At 40.0% G+C, this 18509-nt stretch overlaps 1 protein-coding gene across 23 annotated transcripts in view; it reads left to right on the top strand.

The window, feature by feature from the left end:
* CARF (calcium responsive transcription factor) overlaps positions 1 to 10904 on the top strand; it is a 41443-nt gene extending 30539 nt beyond the window's left edge. For 7 of the 23 annotated variants that reach the window (XR_005829291.1, XR_005829310.1, XR_005829308.1 and 4 more), the window contains 6 exons: positions 3287 to 3418; positions 4089 to 4119; positions 5481 to 5548; positions 6100 to 6152; positions 7347 to 7510; positions 7629 to 7902. The gene's annotated coding sequence lies outside the window, so the exon portion shown is untranslated. Of the gene's footprint in view, positions 1 to 3286; positions 3446 to 4088; positions 4120 to 5480; positions 5549 to 5687; positions 5766 to 6099; positions 6178 to 7346; positions 7511 to 7628; positions 7903 to 10661 lie in introns of those variants that run through there. The other 16 variants (XR_005829295.1, XR_005829297.1, XR_005829300.1 and 13 more) reach the window with 16 other exon arrangements.
* Positions 10905 to 18509: the final 7605 nt, after the last annotated feature.

The raw sequence follows: 18509 nt of genomic DNA, 5'->3' as shown, positions 1-18509 counted from the left end.
TTAGCTCAGACAAATATGATTTACGCTGCTGCTGTTTGTGATGTAGGGCTTATGGATACATGACTAACGAAGAGAGGCTCAAGAAAACAAAGCAAGTGATACAAATCTAAGCAGTATGTGCAGGTGTGCTATGACTATAACATTCAGAAAACAAATTGGTCTTTTTCAATGGTGGCAGCTTCCAAGACTGAAGCGGTCTACATTACTTAGAATAATTACCAGGAATCTTTTAAAAACTGAATATGATAAAGAAATATCTTTTAGTAATATTTAAGCCAAATCCGTAAGTGACAAGCACTGAGTTACATAATCCATGACAGACATGTTTCTTTAAGAAAAAAAATATACTTACAAATAACCTGGAATCCATTTAAAGCAGTAAATGAAATTAAACTGATGCCAACGTAGACACCAAGTGAAATGATGATATTGTTTGTTTGCTTCAGGTGCTGAATTCTTAGAGCAGCATTCAGAGTATTTTGAATACAGGATTATCAGCAGTTCTGTTACTATTCCTACTAACTGGTTGAGAACTTGATCATAAAATTTGATTAATTTTTTTTCTGCGTGAAGTACAAGAAAACAATCTGAGGACTTTCTCTTTTTCAGATTTAAAAGCAAACAAAAAAACCAACCAAAGGCAGGAAAGAGATTGGTTCATTCATGTAGAGGAGAAAACGTTAGTAATATTATATGAACATAAAGATTAACATTTTAAAATTGTTAGATTTATTAACATACACTCAAGGCATTCACGAACATAGTCTAAATAGTGGCCATTTAAAATTAATTTTTAATTTTATTTTGAGTATTTAAAGCTAAAACTTTCGAAAGTCTCACATTGAACTTGGGTTCCTAATGCCTTTATATGCAGCATCTGTTAGGTAGGTGCTTCTAGTCTTACCTTAACATAGATTAAGTTCTGTGAGGTTACTAACATTGCTAATGCTGTTCTTTTAAAGCTAATGTTTATGGGTTAGCTTAGATCAGAATTTTCCAACAGGATCATGCTATTAAGTAAGAGTCAGTATTTTATCATGCAAGTGCATAGAGAATCTCCAGTTCTTTGGAGTCTCTTGTATTTAGTTTCTGCACTGACTTGTTTTGTGGTATGCCTTACTCATTTCTGGTAGGTAAAATCCCACAAGGTTCACCCTTTTGGGCTTTTTTCTTGTTATTGTTAGTTGTGAAAATATGTTCAAAATAGATGTTCTCTGCTTCAGTCATAGTTCTGGAGCACACAGGTAGCAGTCACCTTTACTTTTCCAGCTTGGTAACTATATACCAGAATGGGTACCTCCTTTCATGCTGCTGTATTGAGTGATCACCTTTGTTTTTTCTTAGAGGTGAAACAAATGCATTCCCAAGTATATCACCTTTCTCAATATTACTTTTTTTTTTTGAGAATAGTTTCTCATTTTTGAGAATGCTTGTTCTCAAAAGAATGAACTGCAGCTAAAGATTACCAGCAAGAGGTTATTTCAGTTTTAGTTCTCTTCAAAGCAGACCGTACATTTGTGGTTGGAGTAAAAGTATGAGGAAAGAGACGTTACATTTCCATCACGTCTTGCTTAGTTCCCTCATTAACAGATCTTTCTTTAACAGCCACTGTTCTTCGCATCATGAGCTACGGTCTCATCCTGTGCTGAACAGTATTTCTGATTGTATTTCTATTTTGGGTTTAGTACTCACAGATGGAGGAAATACTCTTTTAGTCCATCTTGAATTGCAGGCTGTGAAATGGATTTTATAATCAACCCTGATTTGCACAGTACCCTGAAAACAATAGAACAAAAAATTGGGAGAAATTTAAAGAAGCAGTAAAGAATTAGTTGCTTTTAAAAGCTGGGGATGAGAGTTGGAACAGTACAGCTCATCGAAAAATTTTGAAATGCTTATCTAGCCAATACTCACTCTTTTGTTTTCAGTTCCTTCATTTTCACAGAATTTCAGTTCTTTGTCTCCCAAATACATATTCCAGTTTATTAAATAGTGTTGTTTTTTTAGTTTAGTGTAACCTTTCCTCTTTAAAGAGTATGTTTACATTTGTTCTGTACATGTTGCTAATGGAGGAACACGAACTCCTCACGCATATCCAGTCTATATTCAGTTTAACATCTTTGTTCACTAATGTCCACCTAAATTTTACAGAAAAGGCTCTATTACAGATATGAAAAAAATCACAAGTAAACCACTTCCAATGCAGTCAAATTTGCTTGAATAGAATACTCAAAGCTTATTTTTCAGAGAAAGCTATATAGTTTGGTGCAAAGTAGTTGGTTATTACTTTGTGTTGGAATAGTAGTAGTTTTTCTGATGTTTAGTTTGTTTTCTTGTGTTTATTAAGTTCAGGTGTTTATTTTGCAAACCTAGAAATCTTGAGCTTCAACGGTACTGTAAATGAACAACTTATTCTCCAATTTATGCTCGTTGTTGGTTACCGGTAACAGTGCTCGGTGGGCTTTACAAGAAGGGCTGTGCTTATGTATGTGCATGCAAAAATAACTTTTTGCTAAAATGTAGAGAAGACTTAAAAAGGCATGCATCCATAGCTGTCGTTCAAGAGTGGCAGCCTCTTGGATGGAAACGGTAGTGTTAATGAGTCCTTTTTGTGGTATAAAATTGTTGTAGTTTGTACAAAATTTAGAGACAAATGTTTGTATATGTATGTGTGTGTGTATATATATAGAGAGTAACTTAATGTATAATATTCCTATTCAAATGCACACTACTTTTTCTTTTAAAGTAATGGTCTGTGTTGTGGTTACGGGGGCTCATGGGGAGAAATGCAAGAGCTATTTCAGGGCAGTGCTTTCTGGGGATGAAGAACGAGTAGTACAGCTCCAGGGAGACCAGGTGGAAGAAGTTCCTGAAGGTGTGTGAAAAGCAAGGGTCCTGTGGGGAGGGCTGGAGGGGGGGCTGTGCTGGGGGGCTCCAGGGCCCTGGAAGCAGGTAGCAAGCTCGTCACAAAGGCAAGTGCAGCTCCTGAATGTGTGCCAGTAGTGGATGGGGTGAGCTTATGGCAGGAATTTAAAGGTTTGAAAGAAAAGGGAAGCCTATCCTGCCCTCAAAACCAACAAAGCTGCTTGAGTTTTGGTGGATAACAGAGGCAGGTAGATGACTTCCCATAGTCTGAGATGCCCATTCTTCTAATATGAAGAAGCAGCTCCTCTTGGAGCTTTAATCTAGGAGCATAAAGTCTTTTCCTTTACATGTTACCAAGGTAAATATACCTTTTCTTCCCAACTGAATTAATTTGCTGTTCTCTTCGTCCCTCTGACTGCAGCTCTGCCTACCTCAAGCGTGCTCAGTATCCACACAGATGTGTCTTCCTTCACACTTAGGGCTTCCACCCAAGTCCCATGCCCTCAGGCCCTCTGGTTCTCAGTGTTTCACTGTCATACTGTTGGAGCAGCTGGTGAGTTCACTGCATAAGTAAATAATGGTGAGATTTGCTTCCTGTCAGTTTTTCTTCCCATCTCCCCAGGATCCTAGGTCCCTATGCTCCTTATAATTGCATTAAGGTTTTTCCTGGCTTGCTTTTGGGCTTATCATCCTTAGCTGGATCAGTATCAGGCAGACACATTTCACAAGACGCTTTGTAACAAGCAACTTTGTTCACAGCAACTGAAAAGATTTGAGAAAAGCATAGTTTCTGCCAGCTGTTAGGGCTATATATTGAGAAACTGACCTCTCATTTTGTACTACTTGAGTTCCTGATTCTGGCTGTGGATAGTAGCTGGCTTTGACTTGTCCGGCTGTTGGCGAACTTACAGTTTGCTCCGTTAAGCCTATTCAAACAGATGTGTTCTCAGAAGATTAAGCAGGAAGAATCTGTTCCATTAGGGATAGCAAGTGTGATATAGCTGAGGATGGTGCTGTGAAAAGTTACTGCTTTTCATGGATCTCTGATGAGAAAATTCTTGATCTGCCCTTCCCTTCTGAACAAGGCTTCCATAAGAATAAACTTCAGAGCCTATCCCATCAGTAATGATTATTTTCTCCCAGCAACAGCGCACCTCATTAATGAATGAAACAAGCATTATGTAAAACAGGCTGTGTTGATTTTTTTTATTATTTTTTTTTAGGTCAGAAACTATCCAGGAAGCAACAGCTAAGGTATGATGTGGGGGGAGAAAGAGGGGAAGGCAAAAATCTTGTCACATGACAGTAGTGTATGTGTGTGCATTTGGAGTTTTTTTCCAGTGCAAGCTGTTACACCCTAGTATCTCATTCCATTTCTGACGCATATGACAAATGAAATGTTTATTTTCTGAAAGGATTTGATGTGTTTTCTGGAGAGTCTTCAAAGGAGTGATAATAAACAGTACCGCTGTTCTGTAGAAAATATTAGTGGGCATTTTTCGTCTAGGACCCCATCCTATTCCAGTACAGAAGGGGTTTTGAAAACATGGAAAGCTTTCTGAGGACAAATACTGATTGTCCTTGTCCTAAGGAGTCTTCCCTGGACAGAAAAATAGGAGCACTGGATGCTGTGGGAATAGTTCTCATCAGTAGTCCGTTAGCCTCTGCTAGATAGAGGAAACCTTGCAAAAGGCATGGGTAAGATAACCTCTTTATGGAAAAAGTTAACTTTGAATAGTTAACTTTGAATGCTTAATAGTTCTAAGTGATATGTGCATAGAGGATTGTATGTATCAGGTGAGAGGGGAAGGAAAAAAGAAAATGGAGACATGAATATAGTGTTTGCATGTAATTCTTTAATAGAGTTTTAATTATACCTTACTGTGGTTAAATGGTGCAGATATTTTAGGGCACATGTAATCAGATCTTTTAATGTGGATAATTGGAATTCCTGTTTTTACTACAACCATCCTTAGCTCTGCAGGGCAGCTCAGTTGGTCATTTGGCTTGTACTGGCCTTCTGTTAATGACAGTCTGCCTGTTTAAACAAGAGCATGCTGTTATAAGCAAATTAGATTTCTTGTTCTTCTTGATCTTTTTTGCTAATAGAGATTGATAAGGCTCACAGGAGGATGAAAATCTGTTTGTAGTACAGTGAGTTCGTAAGAGTTGATTTCTGGGTCCTCAATGTGCAGGAGCTAGAGAGCAAAAACTTACATACTATTGGATCTGCCTTTTGGTCATTTTTCTAATGTACTTGGATTTCTACAGTGGGGGACAGTGTCAATACAGCATAAATTACCACTAAAACACCGTTAAAATTTTAGCTCTGACTTTTGGTTAAATGTTGATAGTTCAGTGGCTCCAGGAGAGACCAGACACTTACTTCTGTTCTTTGTAGAATAGTCTTTGCCTCTAGATACTATTTAAAATGTAATTGGGTATGGCAATTAAATGGCAGTAGGAATGCCATTTGAGAGAAAGATGTGTTTTGGCAGATCAATGGGAAAGGGAGTTTAGTCCCAGCATCCTCATTCCAGACTGACATTCTCTGTGCTGGTCCTGAATGCACCCCTTGAGAAACAGTGATGATTTGTCTTTGTGTTCTGACATAGCTGTTCTTTCTGCTTCCCCACTCAAGAAGTTGCACAAGACTGGAAGGGACACGGAGATCATGAAGAAGGTAAGATCTTATGGGAGGACCTGCAGGAATGGAACAGAGGGGATTAAAGGCTGATGACATGACTTCTATAAAGCCCGCATTATTTGGTGGGAGGAAGAGGATTTTTCAATAGAGAATAAAAGTAATTCTTCCTTTTCAGAAGTATTAGAATCACTATGTCTCTCTGTTCTGCTTGATGAGATGCCTACTGTTTGGACAGATCTCAATGTTTTTATGAGTATGTACCAAAATGTGAATGGATGCTTATCCATGCATTGCCATCTTCACATGTCATACTGAAACTGTAGGCCAATAGTGCCTCTTGATCTTTATATTGTCTGTATACATTTTCTTAAAGTAAATGAAGCTTGTTTTATAAAGAAACAGTGGAGAGCTTTTGTCTGAAGTCCTTTCAGATGTATGTTTTTTACAGAGTAAGCTTTAACTTAAAGTGAATAATGTTGTATTTCTTAAGAAATTCCTTATGAGGAGATATTAGTGTATACTTCTAACCCTGTAATAACCTAAAACAACCAAACCCTTTTCCATTTTTTTTTCTTCTTTTTATCCAGAACAGAAAGCATTCAAACTGTCCTTCAAAAACACCGTGTTCAGAGCCTGAAAGGTTTGGCACTTTTCTTCCTCTGAAGGTGATCTTCCACCTATGCTGCAAATCACTGTGTTCATCGTCTTCCACAAAAAAGAGCAGCAATTATAAAACCAAAATCATGCAGGGGAAGGAGTGGGGTGGGAAACGGGGATGACATCAGAATTCTTTCTTACCACCTCTCCCATCATGAGGGCACTTCCTTTTCACGTGCATAATCTGACCTGGTCACTTGACAGCATGTCAGTAACAGTATCTGCAAACCACAGTTTGTTTATAAACATTTGTCACATCAAGACTAGATGTGGCAAATTTTCTTTGTGCTTGGAATTTGCATTGGTTTAGTGAAACCACTGGTGGTATAAATAGTCAAGTCTCTAGAACTGACAGAGCTGTGAATTTGGTCTTAATCTGAGCTCTAACTGAGCTAGGGACAAATTCTGAGGCTATGCCCATGTGTTCTGCAATACTTGTTGAGCAGAAGAAAAACCTTCTGTTTCTTCCAGCTCCCAAGAAGAGCTGCATTTGTGTTTCTACCTGACACACAGCTGCTCATATTTATCTCTTCATGGCTTTTGGAATTCTGCTTTCCAGTTTAAGAGAAAATAGAGGTCTCCTGTATGAAAAATTGATGGACAGTGTAGATAGTCTGAGTTGGGAGTACCTAGAACTGTCACCCTCAAGTATGGTGTAATTTAGGAATGAGAGCTGGTAGAAGGAATAAGCAACTGCAGAATATCATGGTAAAAATGGTCATTCTTGCTCTTAACGTAGTACCCTCCTCACACAGTACCTTTTCTTAAACATCTTGAGAAACACTCTCAAACAGAGAGGTCAACAGTGGAACTAAAATGAATCTCAGTTTCTTCCCTGCTCCCCCCAGCTTACAGTTCAACAGTGATTTTGCAAATTAGCCACAAGTTTGGCCTAAAACATATCTTCTATCCTAGATCTAAGCATGGAGTGTTTAATTCCTAAAGGACCATGCTAAAAATTTAGTTATGCTTTTTCAGGTTGCAGTTCTTGTAGACATAAATGTACCTTTTTCTCACAGATATTTCTCTTAAAGTTAAAATTAAATGGGAGAGAGAATTGGAAATTGATTATTTATGTTTCTTATAGACGACACTTCAGTTTTCTGAAGTGTCCAGGTTTACCCCCTTGGCTTCTACTTTTAGCTCTTAGTTCACTATGTGCTGGATGGTTTCTCAGGACCACTTACCTCTAAGAGTATTCCACACAACCAGCAAGAGACCAGAACAGAGAACAGAAGAGGAAGTTAATTTTGTGAAAAGCTGCTTGCAGGAGTTAGAAAGCCCTTGAAGTTACAGCTCAAGATTGCAGTTTCTTCTGGTTGAAGTGGTTCACTTTAAATGGTAAATATTTTTTTTAATATACAACTTTTTTATTGTTGATTTTGGTGCTATTTATACTCTGAGCTCACATCTAATAAAAGCTGGAATGGTAATCATGTATATTTGCTTTTATCTTCAGTGCACTAGTTATCTTCTGAATGCGAACTGATGTAACAACTCCATGTTCTTGGCTGTTGACAAAGCTCTTATCGCATCTGAGGTGTTTCGTACATGGAATGGGATGGAGAAAGTGGGAACCTTCTTGACCTTCTACTGAGAACAGATGACCTGTGGAAAGAAAGCTTTACCAGTTTTAGATTGCTGTCTTCACAGTAATTTGGTGGGTGCACAGGTTTTTCATGTCAGGTTCTAGTGCATGTCTAACTTTGAACATAATACGAGCCATAAAATTACTTTCCCCTGGCCTCACCATTTGTTTTTGGGTTTTGTTTTGTTTTATTGTCGTTGGTTTTTTGTTTCCTACCACTGTACATACTCAGCACTTTTTGAGAATGAGGGAATTGTTTTAACATGTTCTCATCTACCACTTTTCTGCCATTCTCCCATTGCCTCTTTCTCCTAGCACAGAAACAAAACAGAGCAGCGCAGAAACAAAAAATTGCTTCTTTAAATAACCTGCTCTATCAACCTTAGTTTCCCATGTTTGGGGATTAATTTCCTCTCTGCTTTATTGTGCTGGAGGTTGATTCCTTGCATGACTGAAATGTAAGATGCTGTTATCTTTTGCTTGACGAGGAGGAGATACTGGGGTGAGCTCCACTACCACCTTAACTCCAAAAGTTCTTGCAGGAAGCACTTGCTACAGGTTCTGCTCCTGCACCTGCATTTCCATGCAGGCCAGCACAACTGCAGGGCTGTGCTGATGCGAGCAGCATACTGCACTATGTGTAGCAGCAAATTATCAGTACAAATAACTGTCCTTTGCCCCCTTATATTGTTTTGAATCCAGATTAGTCTGTAGGCCTCGCCCATTGTGCACCCCACAAATGACAATTTGGGCAAAACTTGAAGGGGAGCACAGGAGAGGGTCAGGAAGTTCTTTAATGTCCAACTTTTAGGTTATGCTTCTGTATTGGGTGCAGGTGCCCATATGTGGGCGGCCCTGTGCAAGACACAGCTGGTTCCAGCCAGCTCTGCATTGGACCCCACTGCAGGACACAGCTGAGCTCATCAGCAAAGCTGGTGGCACTTCTGTGGAAGTATGTTTAAGAAAGGGCTGCATGGCAGGGAGCAGTGAGGAAGAAAGTGAGAGAAACAGTTCTCTGAACACCACGGTCCGAGAAGAAGGAGAGGGAGGAATTCCTTCAGGTGCTGGAGCAGATTTCCCTGCAGCCCACAAAGGATCCCATTCTGGAGCAGGTGGAAAATTTCTGAAGGAACTGCAGTCCACAGAGAGGAGCAGGCTTATGCTGAAGGACTGCAGCCTGTGGACATGACCTATGGTGGAGCAGGCGAAAAGTACGAGGAGGATGGAGCAATGCAAAGGAGCTGTTACAGACTGACCGCAACCGCTCATTCCCCTTTGCCCTGTGCTGTTTCAGGTGTGGGGGAAAGCAGAGGAGTTGGGGGGTTTAAGGTTTGAAGTTGAGCCTGGGGAAAGAGGGGAGCGTGAGGGGAAGGTGATTTTTAATTTCTTTTTACTTTTCACTATTTTAATCTATTTGACTGGCAATAAATTAATTTTCTTCACATTGAATCAAGTACTTGACATTTATATCTGGACTCAAACCACAATGGGAAATACTGAAATCATTTTTCTTTGATCAGTGCAATCCAATATTGCCTTTAATTTTTTAAGTAGGACACAAAATGGATCAGATTTTAGTTTTTAAGAAGTCCATCTGTGTGTAGAAAGGAGTGCACCTTGTTTGAATCGGGGAGTGCATTTTTGGATGTACTCTGGTTAGGCCTTTCAAGTTCTGCTCATTCACCTTTTCACTAGAGTAAATCTCAGCTGCACAGTCAACTCAGGAACAGGTCTAATCCATTGCATTTCTGCTGAAGAAGAGTATCAGTCATATTTTTACAGGTTTGAGCATGAGAATCATTCAGAGGAGAGGATGCTGCAGCAGTAGAATCTACTTTATCTACTTTGGTAGTGGTGTTCTTAGAGATGTTAAGGATGCAGCATCTTCATGGCATATCTAGCTGTGTTTCAGAGAGTAGCAAAGTTTGGGGTGAGTGACATCTTCAGTGAAAGTACTGTTAATCTTGGGAAAAGAAATAAAGAGTTTGGGAATGAGATTTATATTCCTGTGGTAATTTCAGAGATTATTTTCCTGAATGAGAAGGGAACTTCCTTTAGAAGATACATTTTGTATGTGAGTTCTTACACCACCTACTAAAAATATCTGGCACTGGTCACTGAGGGTACCTAGACAGAGTACTATGTGACATGACACACATGGTTTCTAATATAGGCACTGTTTGGAATACAAAACTGATGGATAGCTTCCTAGCATTAGCTAAATTAATTTCTTACCTTCTGTCCATGTCTTGCTATGAAAGGAAGACTGTAAAAAGGAACATGGTAAATTGTTAGTTGTCTGTATGGAGGACACAAAGCTATTTGTGGTGGATTAAGAAGTCTTTGGTAATGAATTAGGTGAGCTTCAGAAGGGATTGCACTGTCATTATGACTTCATCAAGTATTTGCTTCCAATGATATCACTCACTTTTATTTTCTTACTGCTGACTTATTGTATAATCTATTCCATAAGCTTTCCTGGCTATCTCAAGGCTGTAGAAGAAATGCATATAACAATTCTCTTTTCTCTTGAAGTTCTGTGAAAGGGAAAGGAATTCCCCTTTTTGCAGCTCTCAGGGACAGCCATGCCTGCTTGGCCACTAGCTGCTCTGGAGGAACACATGATAATCCATATTCCCTAGCTATCAAAACCTCTTTTGCACTGAAGTACTCCGTAAATCTATGAACTTGGATCAGGCAGAGTGAACTTGTCAATTATTTAAAAAAAAAAAAAAAAAAAAAAAAGCAGGCAAACTACCCTGGAACCAAATTTAGTACCTTCAAGAGTGTGGCCTAAGGTTTATCAGTAGCAATTGTAAAATGATCATTGTTTTCATAGTGAAACGTGGTTTTATTTTGCCAGTTCAATCTATGAAAAAAGTGTCTCCATTCCTTTTATTTCAGACTTGTGAACTTCTGAGAGACCACTAGCAAGATTAGCTAATAACTGCAAAATGGAAAAGTTTCAGTGTGGTAACAAAAGATAGCATAAAGTCAGCCAGCATAATTATCATTAGTAAGGTAAGATCTTTCAGACACTAACCACAGGCTAATACTTTTGGTGGTATGCTGATACTTATTCTGATCTTACAAACAAAAACAGTGATTGTGAGCCATTGCAGAAAGAACCGGGAAATAAAGCACTTTCTAAAATACGGCTCTGTGGTGATTTTGGTTTCTGTTGGCTTTGTCATGCTTTCACTTAGCGTTCAGCTTCTTCACATACCCTGTGTAGGATCTGTTTTATCCCATCTCATGTAGAAAAAGTTAAAATAAGTTAATAGTTAATACATAGAGCATTATACACAAATTCTTCATGCAAGATATATGATATTTCCTATATTTTCTAACAGAAATAGTCAAAATCTTTTAATATTATTGGTAATTATGAGAAGAATTTGAGAGTAACTTCATGTTCTAGATTCACTCTTTTATCTGTGTTTCTCTTTTGGAATTGATGAATTCCCATTTCTTTAGGAGCAGTTTTTCGCAATGAAGTGACTGTTTTCAAATGAGCTATAGTTTCCTGACTGCAGCAGAAATGGCTTCAGGTAGGGAAACTGGAACTGTATTGAGTTTTGAGTGGACAGAATTTCTGAAGAGGCACTGGAGCCACCTCCACACTCACAAAAACATTAACTTTTGTGTATAATGTTATAAAGGTTAACAAGGTTTCAAGAGAGGTTTGACAAAAACTAGCATTAACTGATACATCCTTCTGGAAAGTTTCACTTCTAAAGACAGCTTCCTGAATTGCTTTAAAGCACACTAATAGGAAACATGAGGAAGTTTTTCTTGCTGTGTTCATTCTCAGAATGATAAAAGTACACACAACAGTGTGTGTACTACAAAGAAGATAAACTGACATTTCCTCCATTCCTTTTGAAAAAGAGACTTCCAATAAAAAAGTTAAAACAATGATTTAAATTGGAGAAAAAGAAGTAATTCCTTCCAAATACATTGTTAATCTGCAAAGGATACGTCCACAAAGTAGTATTGAAGTGAAACATTATTTAGAATGACAATTTAGACTATCCATAGTTATGTTACTGGTTTATAAGCTGAAGCAATCAAAACCTTTAGCGTAGCGAGTACAAGCTAACCATGAACTGATGGGGATAAAAAATAATGGCATATTCTTTGAGGATCTGTGGAGGGTAACATCCCTTGCACTTCATCCTGAAATAAACCAGTACTAGCAACTTCCCGTGACAGTTTGACTAAATGGGCTAGCAGTCTGATTCATTTGTGCCAGAAAGGAGTGTTAACATTGCCTTAAACCACTAGGATAAAAAGCATCATTCTTTTGGGGGTTTTCATTTTTAATTTTCTCTCTTTATCTATATTTACTTTATTTGGTGTTTTAGTATATTGTATGAGGAAAGAAAGCAAATTTGGGGGTTTTGGATGGTGTGTTCTCATTGCTAATTCACATCTTGAACTTCTAGTCTGCATTTATGACATTATCACTAATACTGGGACAAACAGTGTCAGGCAGGATTAGAGAATTAGCACAGAGTGAGGTATCAAAAACATTTCTGCTGGCTTTTATTTTTTATTTGGTTTGAGTGGCAGTAGATAACTGACAATAATAATTACAGGATCTATGCCGTATTGAAAATTTTTCGGCATCTACAGGGTCAAGCAAAAGAGACAGGCTGAAAGTGCTGCTGTTTGGAAAAATAGTTCAAGAGCTGTTGAGCATTGGCAAGGGACACAACCCTTATCCCTATATCTGGCAGATGAGAGAACAAGGAAGGAAACAGAAGATGGATGTGAGCCCTGTTTTTCTTCTGGTGGTTCCTATATTAGATCAAAAGATTTCTAGGAGAAATTAGTGAGCAGCACTGCAACAGAAAACAGAGGTGAGAGCTTGGTGATGGCAGCTAGTTGAACTCCTCTAGGTCATTCAGCTATTCCTGTAGCACTTGGAGTGAGAACGTACTTTCCCAGTCCTCCTTCAGGCTGTTTGAGAAGATATGTTTTATCCCAGACTGTCCATTCTCTGGTTCTTGGCTTGCGGGGGCAATGACCGCTTAGTCCAACAGGTTATGAAAGGAGGTGGGTGTTGGATCAGTGCTCTCTGCTCAGACAACATCAGTAACAGTTCTAAATGTTGCTGGTTCTTTGTGCAGCAGGTTGCTCTGTCCGCATCAAGAGACAGCAAATTTAGGAAGTAGCTATACTTCTGGAGGCTGCAAAAAAAGGACATTTGTGTGTGTGTGTAGCCTCACACAACGCATACACATATAATCATTAAATATTTTTTTATCAGGTTCAGTCATTTGTTGATAATAACTTCCTATAAGCAACTGTTGGCACAAAGCCATTTTCAGTCATCCTGTAAAAAGCAAATAGCTTGCGTTCATGTGACAGCTTGATGAGACAAGAACCTTAGAAACTGTTGATAGTATGTACAGCTGTTTTACAAAGGCAGTCATTTAAAAATACATATTTCCTGAAATGTTAGCTAACTTGTTTGTCTGTTGAAAGAATTTTAAACAGCATGGCTGTTAACTTGTATTCCTGCTTCTGTGCCAAGCAGTTGGTCATTCAAATCTACATTATAAATTAGTCACGTACTCGGCAATTTGGTTTTTTTTTTAACTTTTGAGTAGAGAATATAGAATTCAGTCTGTTTCAAGTCTGACATGCATTATAGAAGAATTAGATGTTTTGTTCTGATTAAATATTTGATTTTAAGAAAATTTGATAAAATTAGTAACACCTGTGGTCAATGATAGTCTTACTTCAGTGAATGTGAAGTCAGACCATAGGAAAGAGTCTGAATGGTTTGTGAATCATTAGTGACTGCTGTTTTCTCCAGCCAACATCAAAAAGACGTTTTCAGCTTGTATCAGCTAGTATTTAGGCATTGCTTTGTTCTGCAAACAGGTCGAGAGGGATTGCAATGGGGTGGCCCATGCAGTCATAGACAAGAGATGAGGTGGTGCATCTAAGACATCACAAAAAGTAGCAATGAATGAAGGAGAGACAGCACCAAAGTTCTAAATGTAGATGAGCATTAAGAAATACCAACATTACTGGGCACCACTTCTTCTGGAGCATCTGCACTGCTGGACTTGTGCCTGACCTGACCTGCATCTCCACATCAGCTGGTTTCCCTGCACTTCACCCTTTCTGTCTTTTTCCCTGCCTTGGCAAAAGGGAGGGGGAAGCAGGAGGACACTTGCTCCACTTCCAGTCTCTCTGCTCAGCACCATTCTGTTCTTTTCCTAAGAATAGGCACAAGAGATTTTCCTTGTATGTGGGTCATTGGGACTCTGATCACAACACGAGTCCATGAAGATAAAGCATCTCAGACTACATGAAAGGAGAATCAGAGATTCCAGTACTTGCAGTGCTACTTATTCTGCAACTTGCAGCATGGAATGAAGTCTGTGACCCTCCCAGCAAGACTGCGCCAGTTTGGGTTTAGTAGAGACACGTTTTTCTTCCACTAACAGCCTCTTCAAAACTGAAACTTTGTAGTGAGTTTAAGAGGTGCTTGATCTTTGTGGAACAATGGTAGTATGAAGGAATCCTCTTTCACTGACGGACATGTGATGTATGTCAAGGACAAGGCTTTGATATCAAAGACAGGACACCAGACATGAGTGTAGAGGAGTCCTTGGGAAGTGTCACAGACAGCTGAAACCTGCAATGCCTGCCTGGACCACAGATTATGGCTTTCTCCTGAACAGGGGAGCAGGAACTGTCTCCCTTGACTAGTGAGCACTATTATAAAGATCGGTGTTGCTTCTACATATTATTTTGGCTTGCAGTTTTGGTCAGCACCTATGTATAGCTGCAGATCCATTTGACCTTGCCCCTCTCTTGTCAGGAGTTTTGCCTCATTCTGTTTGACACTCTTTGCTCCCTCTGTGTTTTGAGAGAATTACTCAGCTACAGAGTGAGGCTGCCTGGGACCTTGGTACAGCACAAATACTGTAGTCAGTAGAGCATACAGGCTTTAACACATTTGTGCTTGTCACCTCCCACTTCTAAAACCACTCCCAAATGCCATGAAAAAGGTGTCGGCTGCACCTCTTCTTCTTTCCCTCAGTCTGGGAAAGGAGACTTGCCAACACTCTAGATGTAAGATCTAAACACTAGCGGGGGACCGCTTTCCCACTCACATAATTCACTCGAGGGACACCGTTTAGGTAGTCTTAAGGAAGAGGAGCTCTTGCACAGCCAAAAGAATCCTCTGTTTTGCTCCCAAATACTACAAAATGTAAGTAATGAGTAAAGAAAAAGAGTTTTAAAAATCCAGCCTGAATACTGTGGCCTGAGATACTCTAAAGGATTATTTCACCGCACTATTATCTAAGTTCATTGTTTTCTGGTCTCCTCTTTTTATCTCCTTGGTGACAGAGCTCTTTTTTGCAATGAGCGCTGTGGTCTCCCTCCATAGAAATCTTTACAGCCAGAATTGCCATCTTGCCAGCTTACACTGTTCTCCTGTGAAAGCTGATGATGAGGGTGGACTTCTGCAATTTGTACCTGCGTTTCATGGGTAAGGATGTAAAATAAGATCCTGCCTTTTCCCTTCGTAATTCTTAGGGTGCCAGTGCTTAACTGTGTGCACACAACTAACTTCAAGGACCTTTTTTTTTTTTCTTTTTTTTTGTCAAAAATTAAGGAAAGGTGTAGAATTCCCTCATCTTACTGATACATTTGCTTTCTGTTCCTTCAGGATGGCAAAGGTACCAACTGCATTAATCCTTTTTGATGCTAGAGGGAGCTCACGGCTTGAGCAGTCAGTGAAACACGGTATCTTGGGCAATTCCTGCGGAAACAGATGGGAAGTAAAGTGGCACTGATGACAATAATGCACCTTTTTCCATCACTGGCAAAAGTAGAAGGACGGAGTTTATCTACTTAGGAAATTACACATGGCTTTCAGAGACACTCAGATAATGAAATGCTGTAGCTGCAATTTCTTCTGTATCTGAGCACCTCTCTGTCATGGCTGGATTTATCTTCACAGCTTCCTCTGAGGAAATAAGCCCCCTCATACCCCTGTTAGTATCTGGCAGACTAACACAGAGAGCACTCATGGCAGTGCAGCTTTTAGACTGTACCTGCCATAGTGGCTTCAGTCCAGCATCAGTCTTGTGCCTAGGCAGGGAAGTGCTGCAGTGTCTTTTTGAGAAGTCCCGATGTGCTGCATTTCTGTGCTCAGCCAGTTCTTTGAGGCACAAATGCAGACCTGTCACAATACCTTCTCGCCCACCCTAGCAAGGCTTCAGTTGGGAGAGGCTGCTGGGTGGACAAGGCTAAGAGATGTGTATCTTGGGCTGCTCTGTGTTGTGCCCTCTCCCCAGCTGTGGCTCAGCCAGCAGCAGTCATGGAGCTGGAGAGAGGCCACGGGGCTGAGCTGTGAGTGCCTGCTGTCTCAGAGTAGGGGGAGCTGACAGCAGGCGTTTCAAGCACATTCCCATGAGATACCATTCAGCAAACAACTGTTCAGTGGGTTTGAGAGGATGAAAGGCAAATACACCTTGGACTTAAGGTCTTCTCTGAGACAGTGAAGGCTGTGGCAACCTGGTGGGCCTAAGGCATCCCAGAAGCACCTCAATAAGATGAACAGCCAGCAGCAGGCTGTAAAGAAGGTTGTTTTCTTGCTGGCCAGAGGTGAGGAACAGCTCACCAGGTGTCCGCAGAAAGCATTAGCCAGAACAGAAGATTGGGAAAGGAAGCTGACAGGATTTGTACCATGGAAGAGTCCTACTTCGAGAAGGAAGTGTAGAGAGTAAGTGGCATGATGGTATTGCTGTGTGCAGGGATTGGATGATCAGAGAAGAGAGTGCCTGCACATGCAAACAGATGTAAGCAAACACACTGCAGATGTAGATATAGAGATACATAGATATGCACAAAGGAGTATTTCAAGGGGAATTTTTGAAAGCACCCAGGAGGAAACTTGAAAGCACAAGGTGACATCCTGAAACATGTTGGTTGACTCTTTTGCCACCTCCTTGGTTTTCTGCACTTGTGATCTGTCACTGTAACAAGGTGATTGAGAGCAGATTAGCCAGCAGAAGCTGCAATCTTTGGAGGCTGAAATGCAGCCACACTTGAAATAGGCTAGCTTAAATATCTTAGTTAAGGTAACTTTGCATAATCAGAGCAAATTTAATTTATGTTACATCCATTTGATTACTCAGAGTTCTTGATATGTGGACTTCTAATCCTAATGAGCTACCTGTATCCTGTTTAATTATATTTCAAAAAATTCTTACTCCTTTAGAAGTAGCTCAGGTGTCACTGTGTTGCTCAGTGAGGTTACTGAAAGCATGAGGGCAACAGTAAGTGGACGATCATATTACTTCAATGTCTGAGGCAAAGCAAAATTAACTGTTCTGCTGAGTTTTGGCAACCAGGGCTCCGTGTTTGTTTAGGGGCAGATCTGCCCGGGAGAGGGTAGTGATGCACAGGCACACACTCCAGCAAGGGGTGCTGGTGGCTTGTGCAAACACAGACTCTTGATAGCCATCTCCTGCACGTACAGCTGAACTGGTTTTCTTCTCACTTAGCGTATTCTAAATATGAAGTGTTTAATGCAAGATAAACAAGTGTGATACCACTGCATGAAAAGTGTGAGGTTTCTTTGACCCTTTCCAGTTTCGGGGTGAGAAGTGTTCAGTGTCATGATTTCTCTCTTTACTTACACATCAGCGAGGAGGGAACAGTATTCTTCTGGGGGGGGCTTTCAGGTGCTGTCAGGCCAGCATTAATGTAACTGGGAGCTTTTAGCCTGCTCTTCGCCATAATAGCCACGGTGGGGAAAGTACAATATACCAGATAGGAAGGGCCATAGGGACAGGTAGATATTAGATATGACACAGAACAATCACTCAAATGCAAGTCACAGTAGGGAGATTTCAGTGGAATATTACAGCCAGAAACATGCTCTCCTGCTGGAATAGACGCTGTTCAGGAAGCCATACAAGGGGGCTCTTGCAAAGGGCTGAAGATGGGAAGGTATTACAGCATGTTGACTTCATAGATACCTGGACTACAGTTTCCCTGACGTTAAGTGCTGATGATTACTATGATTAATAGCTCAGTCTAGTTTGTGGAATAGAAGATACTGGGACATACATGTGTGCAGAGGGCTGAAGTTTTTCTCCTTGGTATCTTGTAACACAGTTGCATAAAGCTAGATTCCTTAGGCTTTGCTCATAAGGGATGTGTTAAGTACCAAAAGATGCCATTACTTGCTCTCTTACAGGTGACACTGTAGAGAATCCTCTGGACAAGGCAGTCATGTTCCTTGATCACTTAAGCGGTTCATCTCCATGAACATCAAAGGCATCATTTTTATTTTGCTAGATCCCTTGTAAATTCTGTCAGCCTTTTTTTCCCCTTCTTTTTATTTATGCTCTTAACAATAGAAGCTGAAATGAAAAAGGCTGAGACTATTATAGCACATGCTATTCAGGATTTACAAAATGGTTGATTATGTTCTTGGATGTACTGTGAACACGAGTACAACGATGGCTTTATGGAGTAAAGAGGATTTTAGCTTTTAGGACAGGATTTGTATAGGAATTGTGAGCTATGGGGAAAGTATACCTGTGGGTTACATTTATGCTCTTATTCGTCATACCACAGAGAAAAAGAGCCTTAAAACTGCTCTAACATATCTGACTGCAGCTGCACCTGAATGGCTACAGCATCAGCCAGAGACCTCAGGAATGCAGCAGCAACAAAATCTTGCTTCTTTTCCCCCTTTCCTATTTG

The sequence above is a fragment of the Falco naumanni genome, chromosome 8, assembly GCF_017639655.2.
Source record: "Falco naumanni isolate bFalNau1 chromosome 8, bFalNau1.pat, whole genome shotgun sequence".
In the NCBI taxonomy this organism is placed as follows: domain Eukaryota; kingdom Metazoa; phylum Chordata; class Aves; order Falconiformes; family Falconidae; genus Falco; species Falco naumanni.
Note: the sequence above shows the minus strand (reverse complement) of the source record. Positions and strands in the feature narration are given on the sequence as shown.